The following is a 13,263-nucleotide window of genomic DNA, read 5'->3' on the forward strand; positions in this document are numbered from 1 at the left end:
GTTAACAGAGAGACTTTGTTTAAACAATATCCAATTAAGATTATAAATACAGCTAACAAACGTACAAAGAATAATTCACTGGAGCATTTCCTTGAAACATATCCTAAATCAAAAGTGAATAGTTTGATATGTTTCCACATTAGGAATCCTTTCAAATACATTAAAATCTATTATAAACAAACTTTAAAAAAATACCCACTTCTGGAAAACTGAGTTAAGAAAAAATAATGTTTTCCTTTAGATGTGGGCAATCTTTAAAAGACTACCTTGTACATAAATGCACTAATTAAATCACTCTGGAACTTTCCTTTAGGACACTGCGGAACCTTCCTCCTGTAATAGACCATTATTCATGTGGTCATGTAATGTGTGTCATCTAAATGAAAGAAAACTCTAGATTTAGGCTTAAGAATGCCATGGATCATCAATCAATCAATCAATCAAACATTTGTAGAGCGCGCTACTCACCTGTGAGGGTCTCGAGGCCCTGGAGGGGGTGGGGGATGTTGCAGCTACTGATCGAACAGCCAGGTCTTGAGGAGTCTCTTGAAGGTCAGCAGGTCCTGGGTCTGACAGAGGTGGATGGTGAGGGTGTTCCATGTCTTGACGGTGAGGTGGGAGAATTATCTGCCGCTGGTGTTGGTTCAGTGGATTACTTGTGATAGTGGCGAGGTCAGCGGAGTGAAGCTGGCGGTTCGGGGGGTAGAAGGTGAGCCGTTTGTTAAGGTTTGCTGGTCCAGCGTTATGGAGTCCTTTGTGAGCGTAGGTGATGAGCTTGAAGGTGATCCTCTTGTGTATCGGGAGCCAGTGCAGGTCTCTCAGGTGGGCGGTGATGTGACTGTTGCGAGGGGTTCCGAGTATGACACGTGCGGAGGAGTTTTGTATGCTTTGAAGTCTTTTCTGGAGTTTGGCCGTGGTTCCCGTGTAGAGGGCGTTGCCGTAGTCCAGCCTGCTGCTGACGAGGGCTTTGGTGACCGTCCTTCTGGTTTAGGTGGGGATCCATCTGTAGAACTTGTGGAGCATACTGAGGGTGCAGAAGCAGAAGGAGGAGATGGCGTTTACTAGTTGGGTAATGGAGACCATTGAGTCCAGGATGAACCCCAGGTTGCGTGCGTGGTTGGTGAGTGTCGGGGCAGCTCCCAATGTGGACGGCCACCAGGAGTTGTCCCATGCAGGGCTGAGGATGATGACATCCATCTTGTCGGAATTCAGTTTCAGATGGCTGGACTTCATTTAGTCTGTGACGGCCTTCATTCCCTCTTGAGGTTGGATTTTGCAATGGCCAGGTCTTTGGTGAGGGAGAGGATCAGCTGGGTGTCGTCGGCATACAAGATGACGCTGAGGGAGTGTGCTCGGACGATGTTGGTGAGAGGTGCCATATAGATGTTGAAAAGGTCGGGCTGAGGGATGATCCTTGGGGTACGCCGCAGGTGATTGTGGTGGCTTCAGATTGGAATGGGGGAGGCAGACTCTCTGGGTTCTGCCAGAGAGGAAGGAGGAGATCCAGTTCAGCGTTTTGTCACGGATTCCTGAGTCGTGGAGGCGTGTGTGCAGGGTGTGATGGCAGACGGTATCAAAGGCGGCCGAGAGGTCCAGGAGGATGGGGGCAGCGGTTTTGTCATTGTCCGGCAGGTTCCTGATTTTGTCGGTGGTGCGATGAGGGTGGTTTCAGTGCAGTGATTGCTGCGGAAACCGGATTGGGAGGTGTCCAGGATGTTGTTCTCCTCCAGGAAGTGGGTCAGTTGTCTGTTGGCGGTCTTCTCAATGACTTTCGACGGGAACGGGAGCAGGGAGATGGGTCAAAAGTTCTTGAGGTCCTTTGGGTCCGCCTTGGGCTGTTATGTAGCATTTTAGGACCCTATTGTAAGTTTCCCGATTCATGCCCTCATATAGGTATAAATCACCATATCATTATATAGGCATAGAAATCTTAACCATATTTAGGCAAAGCTCATCCAGTCCAAACACAACAGGGCTATTTCCACTAGTTCCGAAAATCCACAACGATTTCTTGAAAAAATCCGCCTTCAGCAGTCAGGGACTTCCCCTTGCTTGAGTTTTGATTTATCTAAGAACTCATGGAGTTTTCAAAAAACCGAGACTCTTTGATGACATTATTATGTCCAACTGTACGTCAAAGTCGGCACCTTCAAGGTATAAATATGCCCACACTCGCCCAAGCAAACACACGGTGGTTTGGAGCAGTTTGACTATCTACTTGCCCGGCGCAGCCTGCTACAGAAAGTGCCGAAGGAAGCCGACCCTCCAGCAGACGCACTAAGAGAGACACTGTCTTTTTTCCTGCCGAGAAATCCAGCTCCAGTGTTTCGAAGCTACCCTTGTGGGTTGTTGGGAAATCGAGTCCCGAGACCAGCCTTCTCCATTCTAAACTAAGGTACGGAGATGAGTAGACCCGTAGAGAAATCTTGTACAGATTCTTGGCAAAAGAATACTACCTTTATGCTACACCTCACTTACTTCTTCCCTTGTACTAAGCTTAGGTTAGGTACACCGGGGTAGGCGTATTTTAGAAGCACCAATTGAGTAATTTTAGCCTCTGTTATTTATGTATGTATTTTTCTATGGTTTAGGAACCCTACGATGCTCTTACAGTGTTATTTTATTCCACTATTTATACTGTACGCATTATATTTTACAAACTGTGTTACGATTGTAGCAGCTCATTTCTTATGCTTGAGAAAGAAGACTGTTCAATAAATCTTTTTATTGAAAACGCCCATCTATCTATTTCTCTGCACCTCTAGTGAAACGAAGCATGCACGATTGACTGAGTGAAATATCTATCTATTGTTTCCACGACTCTGAAGGTACGTATTATCTTGGGGAAACAAAGTTGTCATGTTTATGCGGTTGTCAGAGACTAATTGTCTGGAAAAAGATAGGGGCCCCCTGTTGTATTGGATTGTACCCAAACAAGGAAAACAACTATATTGGAAAAAAGGGGTTTAGCATTAGGCAGACGTGCTACTTATATCTCTGTGCTGCAGATATATCACAGATACATATGCAATTAATCGTGAAGCACACGTGTTCATTATGAAAAATATATCTTTTTTCTTTTTCTTTTGACAGTATCTAAAAGGAGTATTTATCTTTTTTCTCTTTTTTCACATGATCTGTAATTGATATCAAACAATATTAAAAAGACTTTTCCATATACAAAGTTAATGTCGTATGTCTGTAACAAAAATATTTTTCTATTTTTCAGTTCATAAATCATTCATCATATCAACATGGCCACTCTGGAAGATAGGCGAAAATAACATCATTTTGTACAGTGCAAAATAGAGAAATTCATACAACACTGTAATTAAATGTTAATTTGAAATATTTAAGGAGAAACACCGGTGTCAAACAACAATTATCATCAACGCGTTTCGGTGTTGAACCTTCCTCAGGGTGATTCTACCAGTAGCATACTAAAATGGAAAAAGAAGCAACATAAACATGTGTCCATGATATAAATGCAAGAGCACTAATTACAAATACAATTCACAAGCACGTGTCATCCCCACCACCCCACATTGCTCAGGTTTCAACAAACACAGGACCCGATAGTCTGGCCATCACAGTGTACTACCACCACCATACGATAGACATTCACTCAATTGAAAAGCACTTCAAGTATTCTAGCACACTCTAATGTTGTTCTAAAGGAGACTATTCATTTTTTATATGAATAGCTTCAACCTGATGCCTTAAGGTGAAGGTACCTTCTAACATGGTCCTATCCGAGATTTTATCTCTAATATTTAATCAGTGCAGTATATTATCGAGTTATCCTTAAGGGCCATTTTTACTCAATTCGTGGCAAGACTGAGCTTTAGATAACATAAAACTATTGATTTATTACACTAACCAGAGAAGTATGGGATTTATGATTGCTTCTCTTATATTATGCTTTCAAATTCAGAGGCCCTACGGATTATGCGGTCAAGCGAGATATCTAAAAATAAAAATAAAAAATGATAGTTGCAGTAAAATAACTTTTCTGTCTAGTTGGCTAGCTCCTAAATCAGGTGCACTCTCAAAGATTTATATTCTAAATGTATGCTTACCCAAATGCTGTAGTAAATAGATAATGTGCTGGTCGCGTGCTCTTTATATTTTCTGGTATAGTTCTTAAATTTCCCAACTGTGAAATTATAGTGGGAGTATATGAGCTATACATTTATACTACAGAAGTTTAATCTGTTCCTAATCTTAATAACATTGACAGAAAGGTCTTACCTATTAATGTAATCTAAGTCCAAAGCGTCTAATAAAGCTGCCAATGTTTTGTTGAGATGAAGATGAATGCTGGCTCTCCTGTTAAAGATGCGCACAATACTACTGCAAATAACCATGGGCGTAAAATCCGTTTCGCGGGCGAATTTGCGGATTTTTGACAATTTCGCGATTTTGCTTGGTCGCGCTTTAAAAATACAATATCGTGAGCGGGCGTTGACTCTGAGCCTGCCGAGTTGTTTTTCTCCCGGTTTTGCGTGTGCTGCGCCATTTTCGATCCTGCTGCGTGATCGCGCGAGAGTTTTTCGAACGCAATTACGTCATCGCGGCTTGCCATCTTGCACAGCGAGAGTTTCACAACGTGAGTACGTCATAAATGCCCGCGATGGCGCACAGCTGACTTCCGGCGGGAGGTTTGAACAGCTCGAGTTCCCAAAATTGCAAAAATTGCAATTCTGCACAAGAAATCCACCGCAGGAAGCATAAACCTTGTGAAAATGATGATTTTGATCGGAATAACTCCTCAGATTGACATTTGGCTGCACTTTTTGGTGCAGGAGTTCATTTTTTGGGGTGGGGTGGGAGGAAGGAAGTGCCTCGGAGTATCCAACTTCCTGTTCCTGTCCAGCAGGCTCCTCCCAGTGCTTTGTCCATGTACTGGCAACTTTTCATTTGGCTGTTGAACTGGAAGGATTACTTTTTCTTGCTGGTGGTGGATTTTTGTATTTGAGGACTTTTTGGACTTTGGAGTTTGGATCACTTTTGGACTTGAGATTTTAATGAATTTTGAAATTTTGAATTTTTTTTGCGTTTTTGCTCACTTGCTTGTCTTTGGGGTGCTGTTTGGGGGGGTTCCTGGTGTTTGTGGGTGGGTTTTGGGGTCTGGGAGCACTGCTGGCACAGTCTAATTTTGATTGCATTTGTTTTTCAGGAAATCCATGGTAGAAAACGGGAGTTATGGCCTAGCTGCACAGCGCGCTTGGAGTGATTTTGGAATGAGGCCGAAAATATTTCCAAGTGTGAGCTTTACCGGTTTTGCTTTTTGCCTGTTTGGGGGCGTTCTGCTTTTTTCTGCCTGGGTTGACGGGTCTGGGGCCATTGCTGGGAAGGTCTAATATGGGAATCAAGTGGTTTGGACAAAATCCATGGTGAAAAAGGGGGGGCTAGGGCCTAGGGTTAGAGTTAGGGTTAGGGTTAAGGTTAGGGTTCTGAAATTGCTGTTTCCACTTTACACATAGCTTGAGGGGAAAGATTTGCAAATTTCGCCCACACTTATTTATCCTTGAAAAGGAGACTCTGAGTACGCACTTTCGAAATGATGCTTGTATGTTTTGTAATACTGTCGGCTCTGAAACTTGGAGCAACGCTGGGTATGGATACTTTTGATTGCAAGAGGTTTGAAGCAAGTCCATGGTGGCAAAGGGGAGTTAGGGCCTAGCTGCAGAGCGTGCGCTGAGTGATTTTGTAAATTTTCCTGAAAATTTCTAAGTCCCCACTTTTGTATATTTGCTTTTTGCCTGTTTGGGGGGCTTCTACTTGTTTCCGCCTGGGTTGACGGGTCTGGGGCCATTGATGGGAAGGTCTAATACCAGATAAAAGTGTTTTGGAGAAAATCGGAGTTGAATTTGTTTTGCGTTTTTGCTCACTTGCTTGTCTTTGGGGTGCTGTTTGGGGGGGTTCCTGGTGTTTGGGGGTGGGTTTTGGGGTCTGGGAGCACTGCTGGCACAGTCTAATTTTGATTGCATTTGTTTTTCAGGAAATCCATGGTAGAAAACGGGAGTTATGGCTCAGCTGCACAGCGCGCTTGGAGTGATTTTGGAATGAGGCCAAAAATATTTCCAAGTATGATCTTTTCCGGTTTTGCTTTTTGCCTGTTTGGGGGGGTTCTGCTTTTTTCTGCCTGGGTTGACGGGTCTGGGGCCATTGCTGGGAAGATCTAATACCGGATAAAAGTGTTTTGGATAAAATACATGGTTAAAAAGTTTTTCACTTTTTAGCGTTTTCTGTCATTTTCGTGTTTTAGGGGGCCTGCTTGGGGGGGTTCCTGGTGTTTGTGGGTGGGTTTTTGGGTCTTGGAGCAATGCTGGGTATGGATACTTTTGAATGCAAGAGGTTTGAAGCAAATCCATGGTTGCAAAGGGGAGTTAGGGCCTAGCTGCAGAGCGCGCGCTGATTGATTTTGGAAATTTTCCTGAAAATTTTTGTCCCCACTTTTGTATATTTGCTTTTTGCCTGTTTGGGGGGCTTCTACTTGTTTCCGCGCCTGGGTTGACGGGTCTGGGGCCATTGCTGGGAAGGTCTAATACCGGATAAAAGTGTTTTGGATAAAATACATGGTTAACAAGTTTTTCACTTTTTAGCGTTTTCTATCACTTTCGTGTTTTCTGGGGCCTGCTTGGGGGGTTCCTGGTGTTTGTGGGTCGGTTTTTGGGTCTTGGAGCAACGCTGGGTATGGATACTTTTGATTGCAAGAGGTTTGAAGCAAATCCATGGTGGCAAAGGGGAGTTAGGGCCTAGCTGCAGAGCGCGCGCTGAGTGATTTTGCAAATTTTCCTGAAAAATTCTAAGTCCCCACTTTTGTATATTTGCTTTTTGCCTGTTTGGGGGGCTTCTACTTGTTTCCACCTGGGTTGACGGGTCTGGGGCCATTGCTGGGAAGGTCTAATACCGGATAAAAGTGTTTTGGATAAACTACATGGTTAAAAGGTTTTTCACTTTTTAGCGTTTTCTGTCACTTTCGTGTTTTCGGGGGCCTGCTTGGGGGGGTTCCTAGTGTTTGTGGGTGGGTTTTTGGGTCTTGGAGCAATGCTGGGTATGGATACTTTTGATTGCAAGAGGTTTGAAGCAAATCCATGATGGCAAAGGGGAGTTAGGGCCTAGCTGCAGAGCGCGCGCTGAGTGATTTTGGAAATTTTCCTGAAAATTTTCAAGTCCCCACTTTTGTATATTTGCTTTTTGCCTGTTTGGGGGGCTTCTACTTTTTTCCGCCTGGGTTGACGGATCTGGGGCCATTGCTGGGAAGGTCTAATACCGGATAAAAGTGTTTTGGAGAAAATCGGAGTTGAATTTGTTTGCGTTTTTGCTCACTTGCCTGTCTTTGGGGTGCTGTTTGGGGGGTTCCTGGTGTTTGGGGGTGGGTTTTGGGGTCTGGGAGCACTGCTGCACAGTCTAATTTTGATTGCATTTGTTTTTCAGGAAATCCATGGTAGAAAACGGGAGTTATGGCCTAGCTGCACAGCGCGCTTGGAGTAATTTTGGAATGAGGCCGAAAATATTTCCAAGTGTGAGCTTTACCGGTTTTGCTTTTTGCCTGTTTGGGGGCGTTCTGCTTTTTTCTGCCTGGGTTGACGGGTCTGGGGCCATTGCTGGGAAGGTCTAATATCGGAATCAAGTGGTTTGGACAAAATCCATGGTGAAAAAGGGGGGGTTAGGGCATAGGGTTAGAGTTAGGGTTAGGGTTAGGGTTAGGGTTCTGAAATTGCTGTTTCCACTTTACACATAGCTTGAGGGGAAAGATTCGCAAATTTCACCCACACTTATTTATCCTTGAAAAGGAGACTCTGAGTACGCACTTTCGAAATGATGCTTGTATGTTTTGTAATACTGTCGGCTCTGAAACTGAAAGTGTTATTTTCGCACTACACAGCGTACCTTATATTTTTTTTCTCCGTGGTGTTTAAATTTCACTTCCTGTTTTCCCATTAACAATTACAGGCCGGCTTTTACCCTGTGCAATGACAAAAAGTATGACCTCAGGCTTAGCGACCCGCAAATCAGCATCTGCCAGGCAGTCATTGGACAAGGTGTCTTCTGGTCCCCAACATTGATCGGCGGGGCGTCAGATGGAATGGAGGAGTACCGCGAAAGAGGAATGGCTGCATGCATGCAACTTCCCAAATTCAACACGACAACTACAACAACATACAGTTACAGTATCCATCTTCATTTCAACTTATCTTTTAAGTAATGTTATTGCTGTGAACTACTGTGAGTGTGACACTGTGCATTTGTTTGCTCTCTGCTTCAATTCATCCCTCCAGCCATTGTATACTTTTTTCTTTGCTATTTTTTAAACTAATTCAATGTACGAAGTGGTTCTTCTCTCTGAGGGCAGATAGGCAAGTGAAATTACGTAATTACTGCAGCCCTGTACTGTCACATTGTTGTTTCTTCATAGTACATTGCAGAAAGTACTACTTACTTTACAAAAACCTATCCATTTAGAAAACAACTTCATGCATGCAGTAGTGCAAGCACTTCCTTTATGTCCCTTAAAAGATTTATGAATAGCTTCGTATCCAAAGATTTGTTTATCTTCATTTGTTGTTTGTCCATGCTGTGTTTTTTTTTCCTCTCTCCACAAAACTTTACCCGCAAATTCCATTCCCATCCAAGTTTCAAACCCTAACCCTCTTCCCCCGGGCTGTGTGGTTTTCATTGAGGTGTGAGCAAATTACAACAATAATTCCACGCACTTGCTGGGGAGGATAAGGTGCAAGCAACCTCCTCAACTCAATTTTAAGGCAGCTAGATGAATCCTAGGATATTGTAATTCTGGGTAAAAAACAACAATGAGTATTTTAAAATAAATTCTAAATTTCATGCCCACCATCGATTGGATCCATCGTCAACATCATCCTCCTACATGTCAAGAAGACTTGTTGTGTTACGCTGCTGTGTCACTGTTCTTGTCGTAGCCATAATCATCCATGCAATTCTTTTTTCCCCATACTTATCTTCAGAATTGCTTAGGCTTCTGTTCCTTCTAATACTCCTCTCATGCCACTCAATGTCTAATTTTTTTACTTTGTTTTTCATATGCTGCTACTGCTAGTGTGGTACCACTCCTACTGCTAACACCACAACAACGGAATTTCGGTCCGGGATGGTGGAATCACCATTTGCTATGCAGCCAGCGCTGTGCCTAGCTCTGTTCTCAAACACGAATCACAGGTAAGATAAGCCTTTTGGGGAGGTAGAAAGATGGGCTAGGATGCGGAGGAGAGACTGACAGTAGTACAAGTAAAGTACTAGTAGGCCAATCGAATTCACTAACTCTATTAGTGGCATTTTTGGAAGTTTTAGATAATTCATGCTGGTAATTTTGAGGAAAACCAAACGTGCCGTAACTCCCGCCCACCACCCCACAAAAGAAGATCAAAGCGTACACTATGTTGAAGTATGTAAAATGAATAATGTATTTCCCCTAACAAAAATAAACTAGTCCCACCCCTCCCTAACACAAACAATTGTCCATTTGAAGTAGTCCAAAAATAAATAATCCCCAACTCCCGATTCCCACCCCCCCAACAGTCTTTAAAAAAGGGGCAAGGGACACAGTCACTTCCGGCGGTGTTTGGGCAGGCGGTCCTTGCGGAGGTCCCAGAGCTGCTTTTCAAGGCCGTCCACCTTGCGCTCCAGGTAGTCCACTCTCAAGCTTAAGCGGCGCATGCGTGCCTTCCAGGCTCTGAGGGGGTCAGCTGCTGATGGTCTTGCAGCTGAGCGGCGGCGGGGGGCTGTCCGAGCCCGGCGGTGGGATGGAGGCTGCTGGCTGGACACGGTGGCAGTGCTGGAGGAGGTTTGTGCTGTTCCCTCCTCGTTCTCCCGAGCCCACAGCCTGCAATATTCCACTTGAATGGCCTCCATCTTCCGGGCCCTGGCCCGGACAGCCATTTCCCCTCTGGTGAGCTTTTTGGAAGCATCTATATGAAGAAAGAAAGAAAAATAATGTAACCAATACTCTTTAACAATAAAACAAAATAATTCAACAGAAAGTTGTCTCACAGTAACACTAGCAATTTGCAAGCACAGTATAACATTTTGGGATGTATCTTTCCGCCGCATTGTAGGCCAGTAACAGTGGGAGTTTCAGGAATTCTACTACCAAGCAGCACTATGGACTCAATACATTGTCAGAGAGTACACCTGTTTTCTTCTTTTTTTCTCTACTTTTGCGAAAGAAATTAATTACTTGGAGAAGCATGGCTCAATGGTTAGAGCGGCAGACCCTGATGCAGAGGTCTTTCCCGGGACCAGGGTTCAATTCCCGCCTCGGCGGCTCTTGCACACAATTTCCCCGGACCTGATAATTCTCGCCTCAGTGCCTAGTCTAATCATGGGTCCCACTCTGTGACTCTGGGCAATAGCTTGCTTAATCTCCACAACGGCCCCAGCAGCGCTTCGATGCCTGGCTTCACCTTGGGGTGCCCAGGCGTGGACATTTCACAGGAAAGCCAGGAAGGGTTCCACAGCGGTATAAATACAGCGCTACAAGACCTCAGGGTAGAAGGCGCTATATAAATACAAACACATTTACATTTACATTTACTTGTACGTGAACTTGTGGTAGCCGGCATAATGCCAGCTCAGTCAGCTTGCACCCAAGAAAAAGAGACACAAGCCATGATGACGCAGACTTGCATGCATTACTTTAAGCAGTATATGCAGGTGGGGATGGGAAGCTCTTACTTTTGTATAGGGGTGGCACTGGCCATACTCGGTTACATCAAGGGCTACTGCTCAATGTAATTTATATTTCGCACTGCCCCCCCTGGCCTTCAGTACTACAAAAGAAAAATGAAGATTATTAATTTCTGATCATGTCTCCAGCGATCACATGATCTCTTTGCTTATGTGATGCATGACTTTAGGTGCTTTATTCTGATAGATTGAGTGAACAACAGCGATAGTCCACCCATGATTAATGCAGCAGAAAGAAAATGATGAACATAGGGAGTGAGTGTGGTAACCATAATTGCCAGAGGAAGGGACTTGATATATTTGTCAACTATACAATACATACACAATATATGCTGTGCTTGCAAAGTAAACTACTGTACTGTTACTTTAGGCAAGGGAGAGTTTGAGAACAATCACAACTTGTAGTATTTGGATTTCCTCTGCTTTGGTACTCTGGCACGGACATGCTGTTCGAACAAAGTAACACTCTTCATGCACTGAGCGTCTGCTCTACATACACCTCTGCTATGTAGGAGAAAGAAGATACCATCCAGGCTTCCAAAGTAAACGTCTATCATTTTTCTTAATGTCTCAACTGTAACAACTTTACTTTTTCTCAACAACCAAATAACACCCTTTTCATTTCATTTGGTAAACCACCGTCTTCTTGACTTGCATTTGAGTTTCACCCAAATGATATATTGCAATGCACACCACACATGAATTTTCTGATTGACCCACACAGCCAGTCATTTTTCCTTTCTCCTCCAACCATCCTTGCTTCAAGCAGCCATGCATCTGATTCCTTCCTATCAGCCACCTCTGCCTGCATTCAAAAACACGTATCATTCTTTAGTCATAAATGTTACGACTCGCTAGTCCTTCCATTGACCCTAAGTTTTTTCCCTTTTCGTTCATCACATCCCTCAAGTTCATCTGATATGACTTGGCTTCGACGGCAAGATGGCGGCCGCGCGCTCGGCCGAGTGAGCTGCCGTTCTTCTCCTCTGAACTATAGTGGACCTCTGAATGACTGTTCTGTCCGTACTCTGAAGAAGAAAAACACTGCCTGAAAACTCTTTATCTACTTGGCAGTAATTGTTGAGCTATTTTGATCTATGGCATTTACCTCCCGTTTAAATACTATCAGACCTGCAGTCCTCCGTAAGCTCCTGTGGCTCTGGCAAGCTCTGTGCCGATCTAGCCGCTCCTCACCTGGTCTCCCATCCTGCCTGGAATCATCCCCTCTCCAGCTCAGCGGCTGTTCTCTTGGGTCTTTCGCAGGCTACTCCTCCACGCTGCCTGCCACCGGGGAAAGGATGCCGCCAAAGCCTCTCTCGAAAGCGGCAGCTGCTGCTCTCAAATCCCGCAGTATAGCTCGCGGTCAACAGGAGGCGGACCCGAAGAGCTCCACGGTTGTAACCGCGGCTCAGAAGACTTGCTCTGCCAGCATTGATAAAACTGCACCGGTGACTCCCGCTGTGACTGTTACTATGGGTCAGACATTACCGGCAATGTTCAACAAACCCGGAGTGAAGGGGAAAGCTTCCATTACAGACGATGGCCCTCTCGCTGCAGCGCAAGGGGAAAAATCAAGGCTAGGAGACTCTGCTACAAAGGGGGGGTGAGTACTTCTGTAACAGTGCCCGTCACGTTGCTTTCCATCTCTGCAAACTCCCCCCCCGAGCTCCCTGCAATAAATAAAATCAGCAGCACAACAAAAGAACTAAGTCTGACCTCAGGCTCCATTCCAGACCCTTCTGTCTATCAGACCTCTCCAGCCCAGTGCATGCTGGATAATGCCGTCCAGTCCGTCAACAGTCAGATATCTGCTTCTCTGGAGATCTCTACAGAGTACTCTCATGATACTAGGGGGTCTGAGATCAGCGAGCCTACCGAGAACTTTTATTCTGTCTCTGACCATTCCTTATCTGGGGAGGAAGATGCTGACCGTCCGGACCTTCAGTGGTCGGATTACAATAGCGACTCTGCAGATTGGCGTGTCAGCCAATTACCGAAAGATTCGACCACTGATACTGTCCACAAAGCTCCGGGTACTAACACATTATCCCTATTTAGTCAGCAAAATCTGCAGAAGGATTCATCTATCGAACAATCTGATTTAAACTTGCAGAATGTCTATGGAGGTACTGCTTTGACTATCCCCGAAGAGGTTTCATTGGTAACAATTTACCAAACCATAATGATGCATTATTATTATGCGTTCTTATATAGCGCTCGATTACCCGTAGGCATCTCGGCGCTTGCCTTGGGAACCCGTCTTGGCTTTTTTCCCTGTGAGATACCCGTACTGGGCATCCCCAAGGTGAAAGCCAGGCATCCCGCCGCGGGGGGGCCGTAGTGAAGATTAAGCAAGCTAATGCCCAGAGCTGCAGAGTGTGAACCCGTGATTCGAGTAGGCACCGAAACGAGAATTATCAAGTCCGTGGATATTTGGGCTCAAGACCCTGCCGCGTCGGGAATTGAACCCTGGTCCCAGGTCTGACCTCTGCTTCAGGGTCTGCCTCCTCTAACCAGTGAGCCACACTTCTCCAC

This window comes from Lissotriton helveticus, chromosome 2_1 (assembly GCF_964261635.1).
Source record: "Lissotriton helveticus chromosome 2_1, aLisHel1.1, whole genome shotgun sequence".
Lineage (NCBI taxonomy): Eukaryota > Metazoa > Chordata > Amphibia > Caudata > Salamandridae > Lissotriton > Lissotriton helveticus.